Raw genomic sequence first — 13,481 nt, forward strand, 5'->3', positions numbered from 1 at the left:
TGGACGCCATGTATCTGATATGGGGCAACTTCCAAACACTGAGATTAAGCATAGTTTGTTTTCAACAGTTGGAGGTGCATAAATTCATAGCTATAGCACAAAACAAAAGGGGAGGGGCAGGGGAGAAAAGGGGGGAAAAAAAGTGGTACGCTTGCTATGATATACGTGTCTTGACCTTGATTGTGAGCATGTTATTCAACAGAAACGCCCCTAGACTAAACTATAATACTCATAAAGATAGAGAAACACACAGCTGAAATGTGTGGCCAGAATTTTTTTTTCCCCCTTTCAGTCAGGTTCGCAGCACTAAGTTGTCTGACAGGATATGAGAGTTGGATTGTATTTATACTGTTCGCGTTTGTTATATAATTAAAGGCCTGTAGAGTAAAGTGAAAGAATTGCCAAGGGGGGAGGGGCCCTGACATCAGATGAAGCTGTTTTTGCAAACTCCAACATGCGTTGCTTCCTTTTTTCTTTTCTTTTTTTTTTTCAAAGTGAAAGCAAGCAAGCAAGCATGCATTCAGGAGTAGAGAAGTGCAGTTCAAGCCTATGGCTGTACCTTAGAAGTTAAGTCCCACTATGTTTATGGAGATAACTCTCAAGTAAGTATGTCTATGATTACAACATTTGCAGCACTTTTTTTTGTAGTGATGAATTATTCTGTATTTTGCATTAATTTCTGGTTTGCACAACACAAGCCATATTGTGGTTTGGCTTAGCCTGGTCCAAACCTAGATGTCACATTATAGTTAAGATATACTTTATAGTAATGCCTTGGTTTTATTTAGATTAATTTAAGATGTCTGAACCCATGTCTGAATCCCAGTTTATGGTTCAACCATTATTAATCCAGTACTGCTTTATTCTCTTACTATGGGCACTTGCACTAGGTGAAATATGGACTCTAGCAACAGGAAGGGGATTCTTCTCTTCCCCTAGGTCTGCATCTGCAGGGCATCTTTTTTTTTTTAATTGGAAAAAAATTATAGGGTTTGTCAGCTATCAGAAAGACTTGAGGGTTATTGGTTAAAGAACAGAATTGGTAAACTGTGGCCAGCTGTGGGATTTGTCATATGATCTTCATTGGATAAGAATGTTATTCATAGTGTTTTTTAAGTGTTAGTAAATAGTAATCGATAGTAATTGCATATTGTCATTGTAAATAATGATATTGCTGTGTTAAATGTGAGAATGAAGTTGATGGATTTTGATTTAATAGATTGCTGTTACTGATATCTTGGTACATCTCTAGATTGTTCAATGATCTGGTAGAGATCAGGTTCTCCACAGACTCTACCCATGATAGTTCCAGTCCGTTTCTTCTTTAACTCGCCTACTTCTTTCAGTGTTGTACTGCTGGACATTAAAGAAAGAAATTGAAACACTGCTGACTATCTATGGACTTTCAGGACTAGTGGCTGGGAAGCATGACTAGAAAGGTTCTGTCATATTCACATCTTCTACCCTAGCTATGTGGTTGAGAATGAACTGCGAGATGCAGTTGAATTCAGTCAGATTCTTCCCTTCATGGTGACAGTACTGTAAGATGGTTCCCTCCCCCCTTGGGCACTTAAGGAGGTGGAACAAAAGAATTTGGAACTACATGGGTATCCAAGGGTCATTTTTGGAACCCCAAAGAATCCGTTCTAATAATGGAACTTGTTAGGATATAAAGGTGTCTGTTCTAGCACAAACGTGCCAACAAAGAACGCACTTCTGGTGAAAATGTTTCCGTTGCAAGTCTTGCTCCCTATTGAGAAAAGCCAATACCCTTCATTCTGTCAAATGGCACTTAACTACTGCCATTTCTCTGGAAGAACGAACATTTGTGTTATATTTTCCAATAGCAAAAACTGGGGTCACCAGGGTGTCTGCTGTTTCTAGCCAAATCCAGATGGGGTTTTCCTATAAACAAGTGCACACAGAATATTTATACAGGCAGTGGCACCTGACGCCTTAGCACTCAGGACATTCTATTGAGTAGCCACTCATACTATAAGTCACGGCCGTGCATTAAGTAAATATTTTAATATAGCCATGTCACTGTTTATTATGGAATGGCGTGGGCCCAAATGCTTGCCTAATGCTTGGTTAAAAAGTCAGTTTACACCATCCTTTACAGTGAATCAAAGAATGCATAAACGGGACTCTTTTGTTACTCAGAGCTCTGTTTACTTTACTTTTCTGTAAACCTTTCGAAACACTTGCTTATAAGAGCTGATAGAACCCAGATTTTCCCCTGTACCAAAGGTGTCCTTGATGTCAGTAAGGTACCACACAGAGTAATCAATGGAGTTTCCACTGAATAAGCACCAGCCTTCTCCTCTGCCCCTCCATAGCTTTGTTTAGAAAACAGAGCAAAAGGAAAGAATGAAGACGAACTGAAGTCTGAGAGCTTAAAAAAGAATAGCAGCAAGGCATTGGCCATGATAGTTGCAAATGCCGTGGCTGAAGCAGTCTGGTGCTGGGGTTGGCCAGTTTGCAAATAAATTCTCTAACTGTGATGCCTGCAGGTGGCTACTCGAATCTGGTGCCGATTATTGAACATTTTGGAATGTATGATAAATACAGAGGTAGAGTGCAATTTCGAGTTGGCAGCAGGTAGTTCTGAATGCTCCAGGGGAATCTAGCAGATAGAGCAAAAGTTATCCTGAAATCCTAAGGGATTCTTGCAGATGCTGTCCAATTGTGTCTCTAGTTACACTGGTGCAGAACTGTTTGCAAATAAGTAACCCTGTATGATTGATATGCATATTTCCTTAGTTTAAACGAGAAGCAGACTATGAAGTATCCTTTTTCAGAAATGGAAGGGATTCATTATTGATTACTGTTTGTCTTCAACATTAGGAGATTGGTGCAAATGTGAAATATGGAAAATCTATTTGAGGTTTCCAATTGCAAATATAAAGACAGTTTTAATTCTGCCTACTTCAGTAAATCTTTCTGAGCTGGACTGTTCAAAACTATAAATATTCATGGTATGAATGCACCATGAATCTATTTAAAAGGATTAACCTTACCCCTAGTTTAGATTGCCTGGTAAGAGATTATATGGAATTGTGTGGGGCTTCCCCCCCACCTCCAGATTAGAAGGATATTCTTATCCACAGAAATCATATTTGTGCTTTTAGAAATGTTTAACCTTCATTATTTAATATTTTATTTGGCTTCCTTGGCTTTTCTTCATTTCCCCCCCCAGATTCACATGTTTTGATTCCACACAGAGTTAAGTTGATACAATCTGAAAAGTTTTAACAATTTTATGCTTTGTAAATTTTATACTATTCTTTTATGCATGGGTCTGCTTTAGAGGTACTTTTGAAATAAATAATATTTTATTTACTTCTGAAATACAATGGCCGGAAAATGGTTTTGCTCCAGATCACATCTAATCTATAATTACTGAATTAATATTTGTCTGAGAGTTGAGATTGTTTTGAGATGTCAAAGTCGTATAAGCTCTGTGATATGTGATTAATGAATAGATAGTGTACAGTATGTGTGAGGGTAATCATCTTGCTATTAAGATAAAAAGTTGTACAGAGTTAAAGCAATGAATATTTTTAAAGAAATGCTGATTTCACCCTCTCTCTCTCTCTCAAGAGACATAGAAATGCCCCTTTCACAAGGGGAAATATTTCTTTTGCCACCTTGAAATACATTTGTTAACATTAAGAGATATGTATCAATCTCCTTCCTAAACAAAAGCAGGAAGCTATGTCAACATACTCCAGCAGTGCATAAAAGCATACATTTTCATTCTGTAGCAACTGAACAAGTCAGAAGCAAAGGGTGGAACTGTAACAACCACAGAATGCTTTCAAGGAAGGTATAATTGTATTTAGGTAGCATCCAAAAAAAAAATCTATAATTATGTATGTATAAATGATATACATTTTGCATTTTACATATATTCAGGAAATTGAAAGCATCCCCATATTTACCATTTGAAATATTAGCATATGCATTTATCCATAGAATCAGAATTTTTGGTCAGGGCAACTTGGTCTACTCAATTATGGGATGGAGCATACAGCTTCCATTTTCTCCTTTCAGCTCCAAACCAGGAGCCTTCACAGGCAGTCGCTTTCACAACAAACTATTGTGTGTTGAAAAAGAAATCTTTGTGTGTGACAAAGAAATCAATTAGAGGCTTTAGTCGCAGACTATGTGGATGTTGAAACCAATTTCTCCCATTTCAGTCTAGCATATTGTATGAATCTAGGCTTTGCGCTTAATTTATGCATTAGTGGTTCTGTTATGATTGTCATGATAATTGAACAATCTTCTCAATTTATAATTTACAATTTTATTCAATTTTCTTGGCTTGCATGAAAAATTAATCACCAGGCTGAGTTTGCACGCTGTGCAAAGACTAATGTGGTTTGGAATCATCATCATCATCATCTTATATACCGTGTAGCACAGTTGATATTAGAATCCAAATTCAGCAACTGGAATTAGCAGGGTGCAATTACATGCCAGCTTTCTTGGATATAAATTTTACCGGTCATTGTGGTCTTTTTTTTTTTTTTTTGAGTAAAATGTATCCCTTCTTGCTGCAAACTGTACTTCAAGTTTATGCCCAGTCATCTTTCTTTGCAGAAACATTGCCCATAGTCTAGATGTCACAACAACTGTGGTGTCGTAGGACATATGCTCCTATGAGCAAACGGCGGCTTCAGCCAAAACCTCATTGTAAATATCAGTCCAGGCATGGAAACTTAGGAGAAAAGGTGGCTAAACATGGATGATGTTTCAGAGAAGGGACATGGGCTTGGAAGTAGATCAAGCAAGAAGTCTGACAGCTTGAATGAGAAATGTACATCGCAATGGCAGTAACATCTAATTTCAGAACCAGGGTGGTCATTTAGGTAGCCGTGCTTACTCCCATTTAGTTTAACTGTTCTTTTACATGGAACTCAATGTACTCATAGGATAGATTGCATTTGACTCCTCTGAACATCTGCTTCTGCAGCTGAAGCTGCAGGTTTGTGTACTGTTCGAAAACATGGGTTCTCCAGCTGATAAGAATCACAAAAAAATTACTCTTTGAGGAGAGGGGGTTTCTAAAGTAGCTGACAGTTCACTTTTATTGTCTTCCTATATTAATGGTAGCAGTAAAACTTAGCAATGCCTTATTCATAACTCGCTTTAAAAATATTTATGAAAATTACTGAGGACACCCAGTAATTATGTGTCTGCCCTCTGGAACACCAGAGGAGAAATCTTGACCTTCTCCTTTGTCGTGTCCCCTTGGGTATTGATGAGTGCTGTTATACTTAATCCCAGTCTACTTTTTTCAAGGCTAAACATTTCCTATTCCTCCAGCCTCTCCGGGAATTAATTTCTAGTCCCTTCATTTAAAAACTTGACAGATGACAAATTGCACTTGCCTTTTTTTTTTTTTTTTTGCAATCACATTGTGGTAGTGTTTCTTACTGCAGTCAGCCATTATCCTTTTCTTGTATCTGTTTATTTTTCTAGTCAACATCATTTTGAATTTTGATTTCTCTCTTCTAGTATATTCTCACTCCACTCCAAATGCACAAACTCATTATGTTCCATGTTAGAGGGAAAATGAGCTCTCCCATTGGATTTTACTGGCAAATTCCTATTCTCCCTGCATAGATGTTCAGTGAATTGTTCAGTGAGCTTGTTCCTTAGGTCAATCACATGCATGATATTCTCCTTACAGCCTCTGCTTAACAGGAAGCAATCATTCATTACTCACAATGGACAGGTAGCAGTTATCAGGGCAAATGCCTTGTAGGAAGCAGCTATTGAGAAAAGAAGTTTTTCAGCCTTCACAATTTCATTTAATTTATTCAGTTTAGTCACTGCCTGACTCTAAACCTCTGGCCACTACAGTGAAGCCAAACAGAATAAAGGTAGAATGCAGTCATTATAAAAGGTATAAGACATCAATAAAAATAAAAACTGATGAGATGACAAATCTGGTTACCCATGCCACACCCTCAAACAAACCAGTGGGGTCCCCAGACACCCTAGCCCAGGACTGTCAAACTCCCGGCCCACGGGCCAGATGTGTCACATGCTGGCCACACCCCTGCCCAGTTTAGCGAAGGGGGAAAAAAGTCCCGATATGTCATGTGACATTGCCGTGATGACATGACTTTGATACCCCTGCCCTAGCCCAAGACCTGGGAAAATCACCAGACTTTACAGCTTTCCAGAATGTAATCATAACAGAACATATCATTTCTTGTCACTCTTTTATACGTCATTCTCTTTCCACTGTTAAACTCCATTGGCGAATTGTTATTTCTCCTCTATATTTGTTTGGTTGTGCAGATGGTCTTTAAATTTATTTTTTATTTATTTATTTATTTAATTAGATTTTTATACCGCACTTCTCCCTAGGGACTCAGGGCGGTTTACAGCCAGATAAAAACAAGCAGCAATATAAATACAAGATAAAATACTGTTTAAAAAACTTATTCAATTTGGCTCTAATTAAAATAAATTTAAAACAATAAAACCCCTTTAAAATTAAAACTATAAAATCTAAAATCCTATGCCAGTCCTGCACGAATGAACAAATATGTTTTCAGTTTGCGGCGAAAGGTTCGAAGGTCAGGAATTGGCGTAGTCCTGTGGGAAGTTCATTCCAGAGGGTAGGAGCCCCCACAGAAAAGGCCCTCCCCCTGGGGGCCACCAGTCGACATTGTTTGGCGGACGGCACCCTGAGGAGTCCCTCTCTGTGAGAGTGCACAGGTCGGTGGGAGGCAATCGGTAACAGTAGGCGGTCCCGCAGATAACCTGGCCCTAAGCCATGGAGCACTTTAAAGGTAGTAACCAGCACCTTGAAGTGCACTCTAAAGACCACAGGTAGCCAGTGCAGCCTGCGCAGGAGTGGTGTCATATGGGAGCCGCGAGTGGCTCCCTCTATCATCCGTGCAGCTGCATTCTGAACCAACTGGATCCTCCGGGTGCTCTTCAAGGGGAGCCCCATGTAGAGAGCATTGCAGTAGTTCAGGCGAGAGGTTACAAGAGCATGAGTGACCGTGCATAGGGCATCCCGGTCCAGGAAGGGGCACAACTGGCGAATCAGGCAAACCTGATGAAAAGCTCTCCTGGAGATGGTCATCAAGTGATCTTCGAAAGACAACCGTCCATCCAGAAGAACGCCCAAGTTGTGCACCCTTTCCATCGGGGCCAATGACTCACCCCCAACAGTCAGCCGCGGCTGCAGCTGACTGTACCAGGGTGCCGGCATCCACAGCCACTCCGTCTTGGGCTTGAGCCCAAGAGCTTGAGCCTGTTTCTCCCCATCCAGACCCATACAGCTTCCAAACACCGGGATAGGACTTCGACGGCTTCGTTGGGGTGGCCTGGGGTGGAAAAGTACAGCTGCGTGTCATCAGCGTACAGTTGGTACCTCACCCCAAAGCCACTGATGATCTCACCCAGCGGCTTCATATAGATGTTGAACAGGAGAGGTGAGAGAATCGACCCCTGAGGCACCCCACACATGAGGCGCCTCGGGATCGATCTCTGCCCCCCTGCCAACATCGTCTGCATCTGGCCAGAGAGATAGGAGGAGAACCACCGATAAACGGTGCCTCCCACTCCCAAACTTGCCGGCGCAGCAAGATACCACGGTCAATGGTATCAAAAGCCGCTGAGAGGTCTAATAGGACCAGGGCAGATGAATAACCCTTATCCCTGGCCCTCCAGAGATCATCCACCAACGCGACCAAAGCTGTCTCCGTACTGTAACCGGGTCGAAAGCCGGACTGGAACGGGTCTAGAAAGACGGTTTCATCCAGGTACTGGGGTAATTGACATGCCACCGCACTCTCAACAACCTTCGCCGTAAAGCGAAGGTTGGAGACCGGATGATAATTTACTAAAGCAGCTGGGTCCAGGGAAGGCTTCTTGAGGAGGGGTCTCACCACTGCCTCTTTCAAGGCAGCAGGAAAGACACCCTCCCGCAAAGAAGCATTTGTAATCCCCTGGAGCCAGCCTCGTGTCACCTCCTGCGTGGCCAGCACCAACCAGGAGGGGCACGGGTCCAGCAAACATGTGGTGGCATTCAACCTCCCCAGCAACCTGTCCATGTCCTCGGGAATCACAGGGTCAAACTCATCCCAAACAATCTCAACAAGACGTGTCTCAAATCTCTCATCTGGATCTACTCAATTTTGATCCAATCCGTCCCTAAGCTAAACGATTTTATCATATAGATAACCACTAAACTCCTCGGCACGTCCCTGTAATGGGTCATCCTGCACCTCCTGTTGAAGGAGAGAGCGGGTCACCCTAAACAGGGCGGCCGGACGGTTATCTGCCGATGCAATGAGGGAGGAGACGTAGAGACGTCTCGCTTCCCTCAATGCCACTAGGTAGGTCCGACTATATGATCTAACTAGTGTCCGATCAGCCTCGGAACGATTGGATCTCCAGGAACTCTCTAGGCGTCTTCTCCGGCGTTTCATCTCCCTCAGCTCCTCGGAGAACCAAGGAGCTGGTTGAGATCTGCGCCGGGTCAGAGGCCGCAAAGGCACAACACGGTCTAGAGCCCCAGCCGCGGCCTGTTCCCAAGCCGCGACTAGTTCTTCAGCCGTGCCATGGGCCAGATCCTCAGGGAACGGCCCAAGCTCCGTCAGGAACCTCTCTGGGTCCATCAGGCACCTGGGACGGAACCAACGTATTGGTGCCATCTCCCTGCGGTGTTGAGTGGCGGGCCGAAAGTCCAGACGAAGGAGAGAATGATCTGACCATGACAAAGGCTCATTGACTAAATCTCGCAAATCCAGATCATTTAACCACTGTCCAGAGATGAAAATCAAATCAAATCCAGTGTGCCTCCCCCAATGTGAGTAGGGCCATCAACTACTTGCATCAGGTCCAAGGCTGTCATGGAAGCCATGAACTATCGAGCTGTTGTTGATGACACACCGGTCGATGGCAAGTTAAAGTCCCCCATGACCATAAGTCTGGGGGTCTCAATTGCCACCCCGGCAATCAATGCTAGTACAATGATGGCGAACCAATGGCATGCATGTCAAAGGTGGCAAGCCACAACATTTTGGGTGACACACTAGCATTTACTTACACTAGACAACTACTATTCTTCATGTTCTCACATGAGTTATGGATTCTGCAGAGGCTGCATGAGAATGGCTTGTGTTTTTGCATGACCTCCAGATCCTCCAGAAACCATGGGACAGGGCCATGCACTTGTGCAGCTTTTGCAGCCTCCAAAAATCATGTGAGAATGAGGTGTGCTTTTGCACGGTTTTTGGAGGTTGAAAAAGAACTTTCTTCAAAGCTATTTCGAGAAGGAAGACCTCATGCAACCCAGAGCAGCCTCATATAGGCTACAGGTGTCTGTCGGCAGAAAGAGAATACCACTTGAAGATAAGTAGTTAGTTCCTGAGGAGTGCTGGGCCGCCAGAGCAATTGTATTGTTCCCAAAGACTCATGACTTTTGGGGAACAGCATGAGGCAGCATTTTTAAGTGTCAGTGGTGCTACAGCTTGAAGTTGAGGCCAGGTTTCTACTTCTGACCTTATCTTGGCACTGCTGCAAAGTGTCACTATTCAAAATAGATTAGTTGGAAGGTGAGAGAGAGACAGAGACAGAGAGAGACAGAGACAGAGAGAAAGAGAGGTACAGAGGGAGGGAAGGAGAGAGACAGAGACAGAGAGAGAGAGAGAGAAAGAGAGAGAGAGAAGAGCAGAATAAAGGTAGGCACTTCCTAGAGAGGCTGTGGAGGCTGGGTAGAGTGAAAAACGGGCCTCCACCCCCCAGGCCCTCCAGAGGCAGGAACCAGCCTGTTTCCCTACTTCCGGTGGGCCCAGAAGGCCTAAAAATCAGCTGGCCGATGTGTGCATGTGCACCGGAGCTGAGCTCGCGTGCCCAACAATATATAGCTCCACGTGCCACCTGTGCCACAGGTTCACCATTATGGTCCTATAGGTTCATCATCACTGCACTAGCACTTTTGCTATTGCATAACTGCTTATTTTGCAGTTGTCTTACAGCAAACTGAGAATTCCTCTGTTTGTTTTTTACTTTCTTTGAAATAATAGCCTGATACCACTACTTTAAGATTTTAAAGTTGCGGACTTCTGGCTGACATCCCAGCGAGATCGGACATGGAGAGCGGGTCTCCACACTCCCGTGCCAAGTTCTCCCCATTGGGGGACTCCGAAAGGAGCCAACGCTGCCTTGGAGGGGCGGTGAAGCAAAGAGGAATGCCCTGCGAGGTCTTGGAGAGTCACAGCTCTCCTGCTTGACCTGGGGCTTACTTTCCCTCTCAACCATGATGAGGAGAAGAGACACACTAAGATGGCTGCCACAAAGGTGGGACAAGCCTGGGAATATCCATTTAAAGGACGGTGAAAATATTTACTGGACTATATACATCTACCCTATGACCACTGGAGATTTAAACTTGAGAACAAGGAAGACATTTAATTAAAGTGACCCCTGAATGTTAAGCTTTTTGACTGAATCTAGAAAAGTGACTCAAAGAGGCTTGGATAACTCCCTAGATTATATAAATGGATCTGACTGACTATTTATGGAAAATAAAGAACTGTGATCAGTGGATATTTGAAGAGAAACCTCAGGTTGGAATAAATGGTTATTGGGATATTGACTAAAAGTGGACTTTATTAAAATAAGATAAAATGCAACAGAAGGATCAAATGAGCAGAACTTTGTTCGAGATGGATTTGATGTTTCAAAGCATAAAGGATATTATACAGAAAGAGCATATGGCGATGATGGAATTAATGGATGGCGTAGATCAAAAATTGGAAAACATCATACAAAGGACAATGAGTAATGAGCAAGATGCCCAGGAAAGGAAGGAGCTAGCAGAAGGAACTGAGGGAAAAAACAGAATTGAGGAATCAATGGAAAGAAGATAATGAGGAGTCATTAATAAAATTAATAATATTTGATGAATCAAACCAGGGGAAAATATTTTAAGAGATCTGAAAAGAGAACGGGAGGAGCAGGAAGATACTTTGGGAAGGGAGACAGGGGTTGGGCTGATAACTTTAAAACTAGACAGTGGGAAAGGGTAGGGATGGGAGAAACACTTAGATTGACTAAGCAGGATGTAGACACAGATACAGAGAGAGATAAAGATTTCAGAGAATATGGGAGGCAAGTTAAAGAAAGAATAAGAATTAAAGTATTGATGCGGACAAGAGATGATGGATAAAAGGTGGATAAGAAAAGAAGAAAGGAAAGAGAAGAAAGAAAGAAAAATTTTTTGTTGTTGTTTTCTTTCTTTTTTTTATAATGGTGGCATAAGGAGAAATTAGAATAGGGAAGCTTAAACAATATTGAATGGTAAACGCTGAGCAATTAATGAAAAGAACATATTTTAATATAAACATGTGTATTAATATTAGAATCATAAAGATTGGATTGAAATATATAAACTGGATGAACGTGATAACTATGATTAATAATATTATTTGTACTGAAATGTATGGCACCCTGGTGTCACACTGTTCACACATTGATATGTACATGTAATATAAAATAAAAAAAATTGATTAAAAATATTTAAAAGTTGGGTTCATACATTATATACACTATCTCTCACATCATATTTTTTTTTTATAATGGTGGCATAAGGAGAAATTAGAATAGGGAAGCTTAAACAATATTGAATGGTAAACGCTGAGCAATTAATGAAAAGAACATATTTTAATATAAACATGTGTATTAATATTAGAATCATAAAGATTGGATTGAAATATATAAACTGGATGAACGTGATAACTATGATTAATAATATTATTTGTACTGAAATGTATGGCACCCTGGTGTCACACTGTTCACACATTGATATGTACATGTAATATAAAATAAAAAAAATTGATTAAAAATATTTAAAAGTTGGGTTCATACATTATATACACTATCTCTCACATCATATTTTTTTTTTACTTTTTACCCCTTGAGATTTCCTGGGCTGGGAAGAAATGAAAACTGATTTGTGAGGTCTAAAATAGACAGCCAATACTACAATTTCAAAAGGAAAGAATACACCTCAAATTTCTTTAAAAACAGTTCCTTAAAATTGTTACGTGTAACAGCCGTTAAGAAGAGGTTGTTGATCCCCTACTGTAAAACACTGAAAAAAACAGCATCAGAATAATGATCACTCTGCAAACCATAGCTAATTTGATTATTCAAATCCCCACTCTATTTAATTCAACCTGCATAATGAATTTGCTGCTCCTTATGAAACTCCCTTATTTTGAAAAAGATTGCTACAACATAATTGAGGCCCTATTCTTATTAATTAAGGAGATTATCATTTCAGACTGTCAGCGGCATACCTTACCTGGTAGAGCTATTACTTCCTCATGTTTTAAGTGAACCATCTGATTCTGTCTCTTATCCAGTTGTAACCCACCCACCCCCACTATTCTAAAGCTTTAAAAAAAATGAAAACTTAAGCACGGCATTATTTTCAACCAAGCCTTGTTAGAAAAATCTACCTCTTTTAACCTTTATTGAAGTGAATTTGAGAAATGAATTTCTTGGGAAAGAAAACCCTCAGCCTCTTGGCTGATTTTGATTTGGAAAACAAGAATTTCTGGACGATCAGCTGTAATTGTTATTATTTCCAAAAGAATTACCTTACATATATGTGTCTTTTTTGGTCAGTTCTTCTATATACTGGATCTAGCTTTATGATTATTTTAAAAAAAGCATTTAAACATTTATTCCCTGCTTATTCCCAACATAGTTCTAGGCTGTTCACAATGTCAATAAAAATATAGAAGTGTAAAAAAGAGTGCATATTACCACAGCTGCAATAGAAATATTTAGATTGAAACAGTTAGTTAATAAAAACAGCAGCAGAATTATGCATTGAGGATTTTCCTAGAAAGAAAGCTTCCAAAAGTTGCTAGTGAAAAGTGGGATAGGTGTACTGCAGACGGGAGACAACTATTGAAACATACCTTTATTTGGGTTAACAATGGGGACTACAGATTAAAAATAGAGCTCTGATAGCCGCGGTCTTGTATCTGTTTACCCAAAAGAAAGCCTTACTGATTTTAGTGGGCTTTCCTCCCACTAAGTTTTAATTACAAGATTTACATGTACACCTGGGGATACACACTCTGCTGCTAGGAAAGGAATATGTACTTTTAAATTTACTTATTCTTGCAGGTAAAGACTACTGTATCATTCTGTTCTTAGAATAAAGACTGTATTTTATGGCTTGTCTGAATGAAAAAATACCTAGCACCCAAAAGAAAGAGGGAGAAAAAACCTAACAGCATCACTGTTGCAGATAAATTGATTATTAATCTGATACAATAATTTTGTAATCCACTTAAGGTTTTTTGACTACAAGAGGATTTGTAGAGGATCCACTATTTTGTACTTTAGTCATGATTTTTTTTAAAAGTGTTTTTCTTTAATAAGGACAGTTTTTCACTAAAGTATAGTAATTTCTATTTGTACTAGTT

The 13,481-nt window shown here is 40.7% G+C and overlaps 1 protein-coding gene across 2 annotated transcripts in view; it reads left to right on the forward strand.

The window, feature by feature from the left end:
• Nucleotides 1-498: 498 nt before the first annotated feature.
• Nucleotides 499-13,481, forward strand: part of MYOCD (myocardin) — a 157,139-nt gene continuing 144,156 nt past the window's right edge. For both annotated transcript variants that reach the window (XM_058173173.1, XM_058173180.1), the window contains exon 1: nt 499-602. The gene's annotated coding sequence lies outside the window, so the exon portion shown is untranslated. The remainder of the gene's footprint in view (nt 603-13,481) is intronic.

The sequence above is a fragment of the Ahaetulla prasina genome, chromosome 2 (genome assembly GCF_028640845.1).
Source record: "Ahaetulla prasina isolate Xishuangbanna chromosome 2, ASM2864084v1, whole genome shotgun sequence".
Taxonomy (NCBI): Eukaryota; Metazoa; Chordata; class Lepidosauria; order Squamata; family Colubridae; genus Ahaetulla; species Ahaetulla prasina.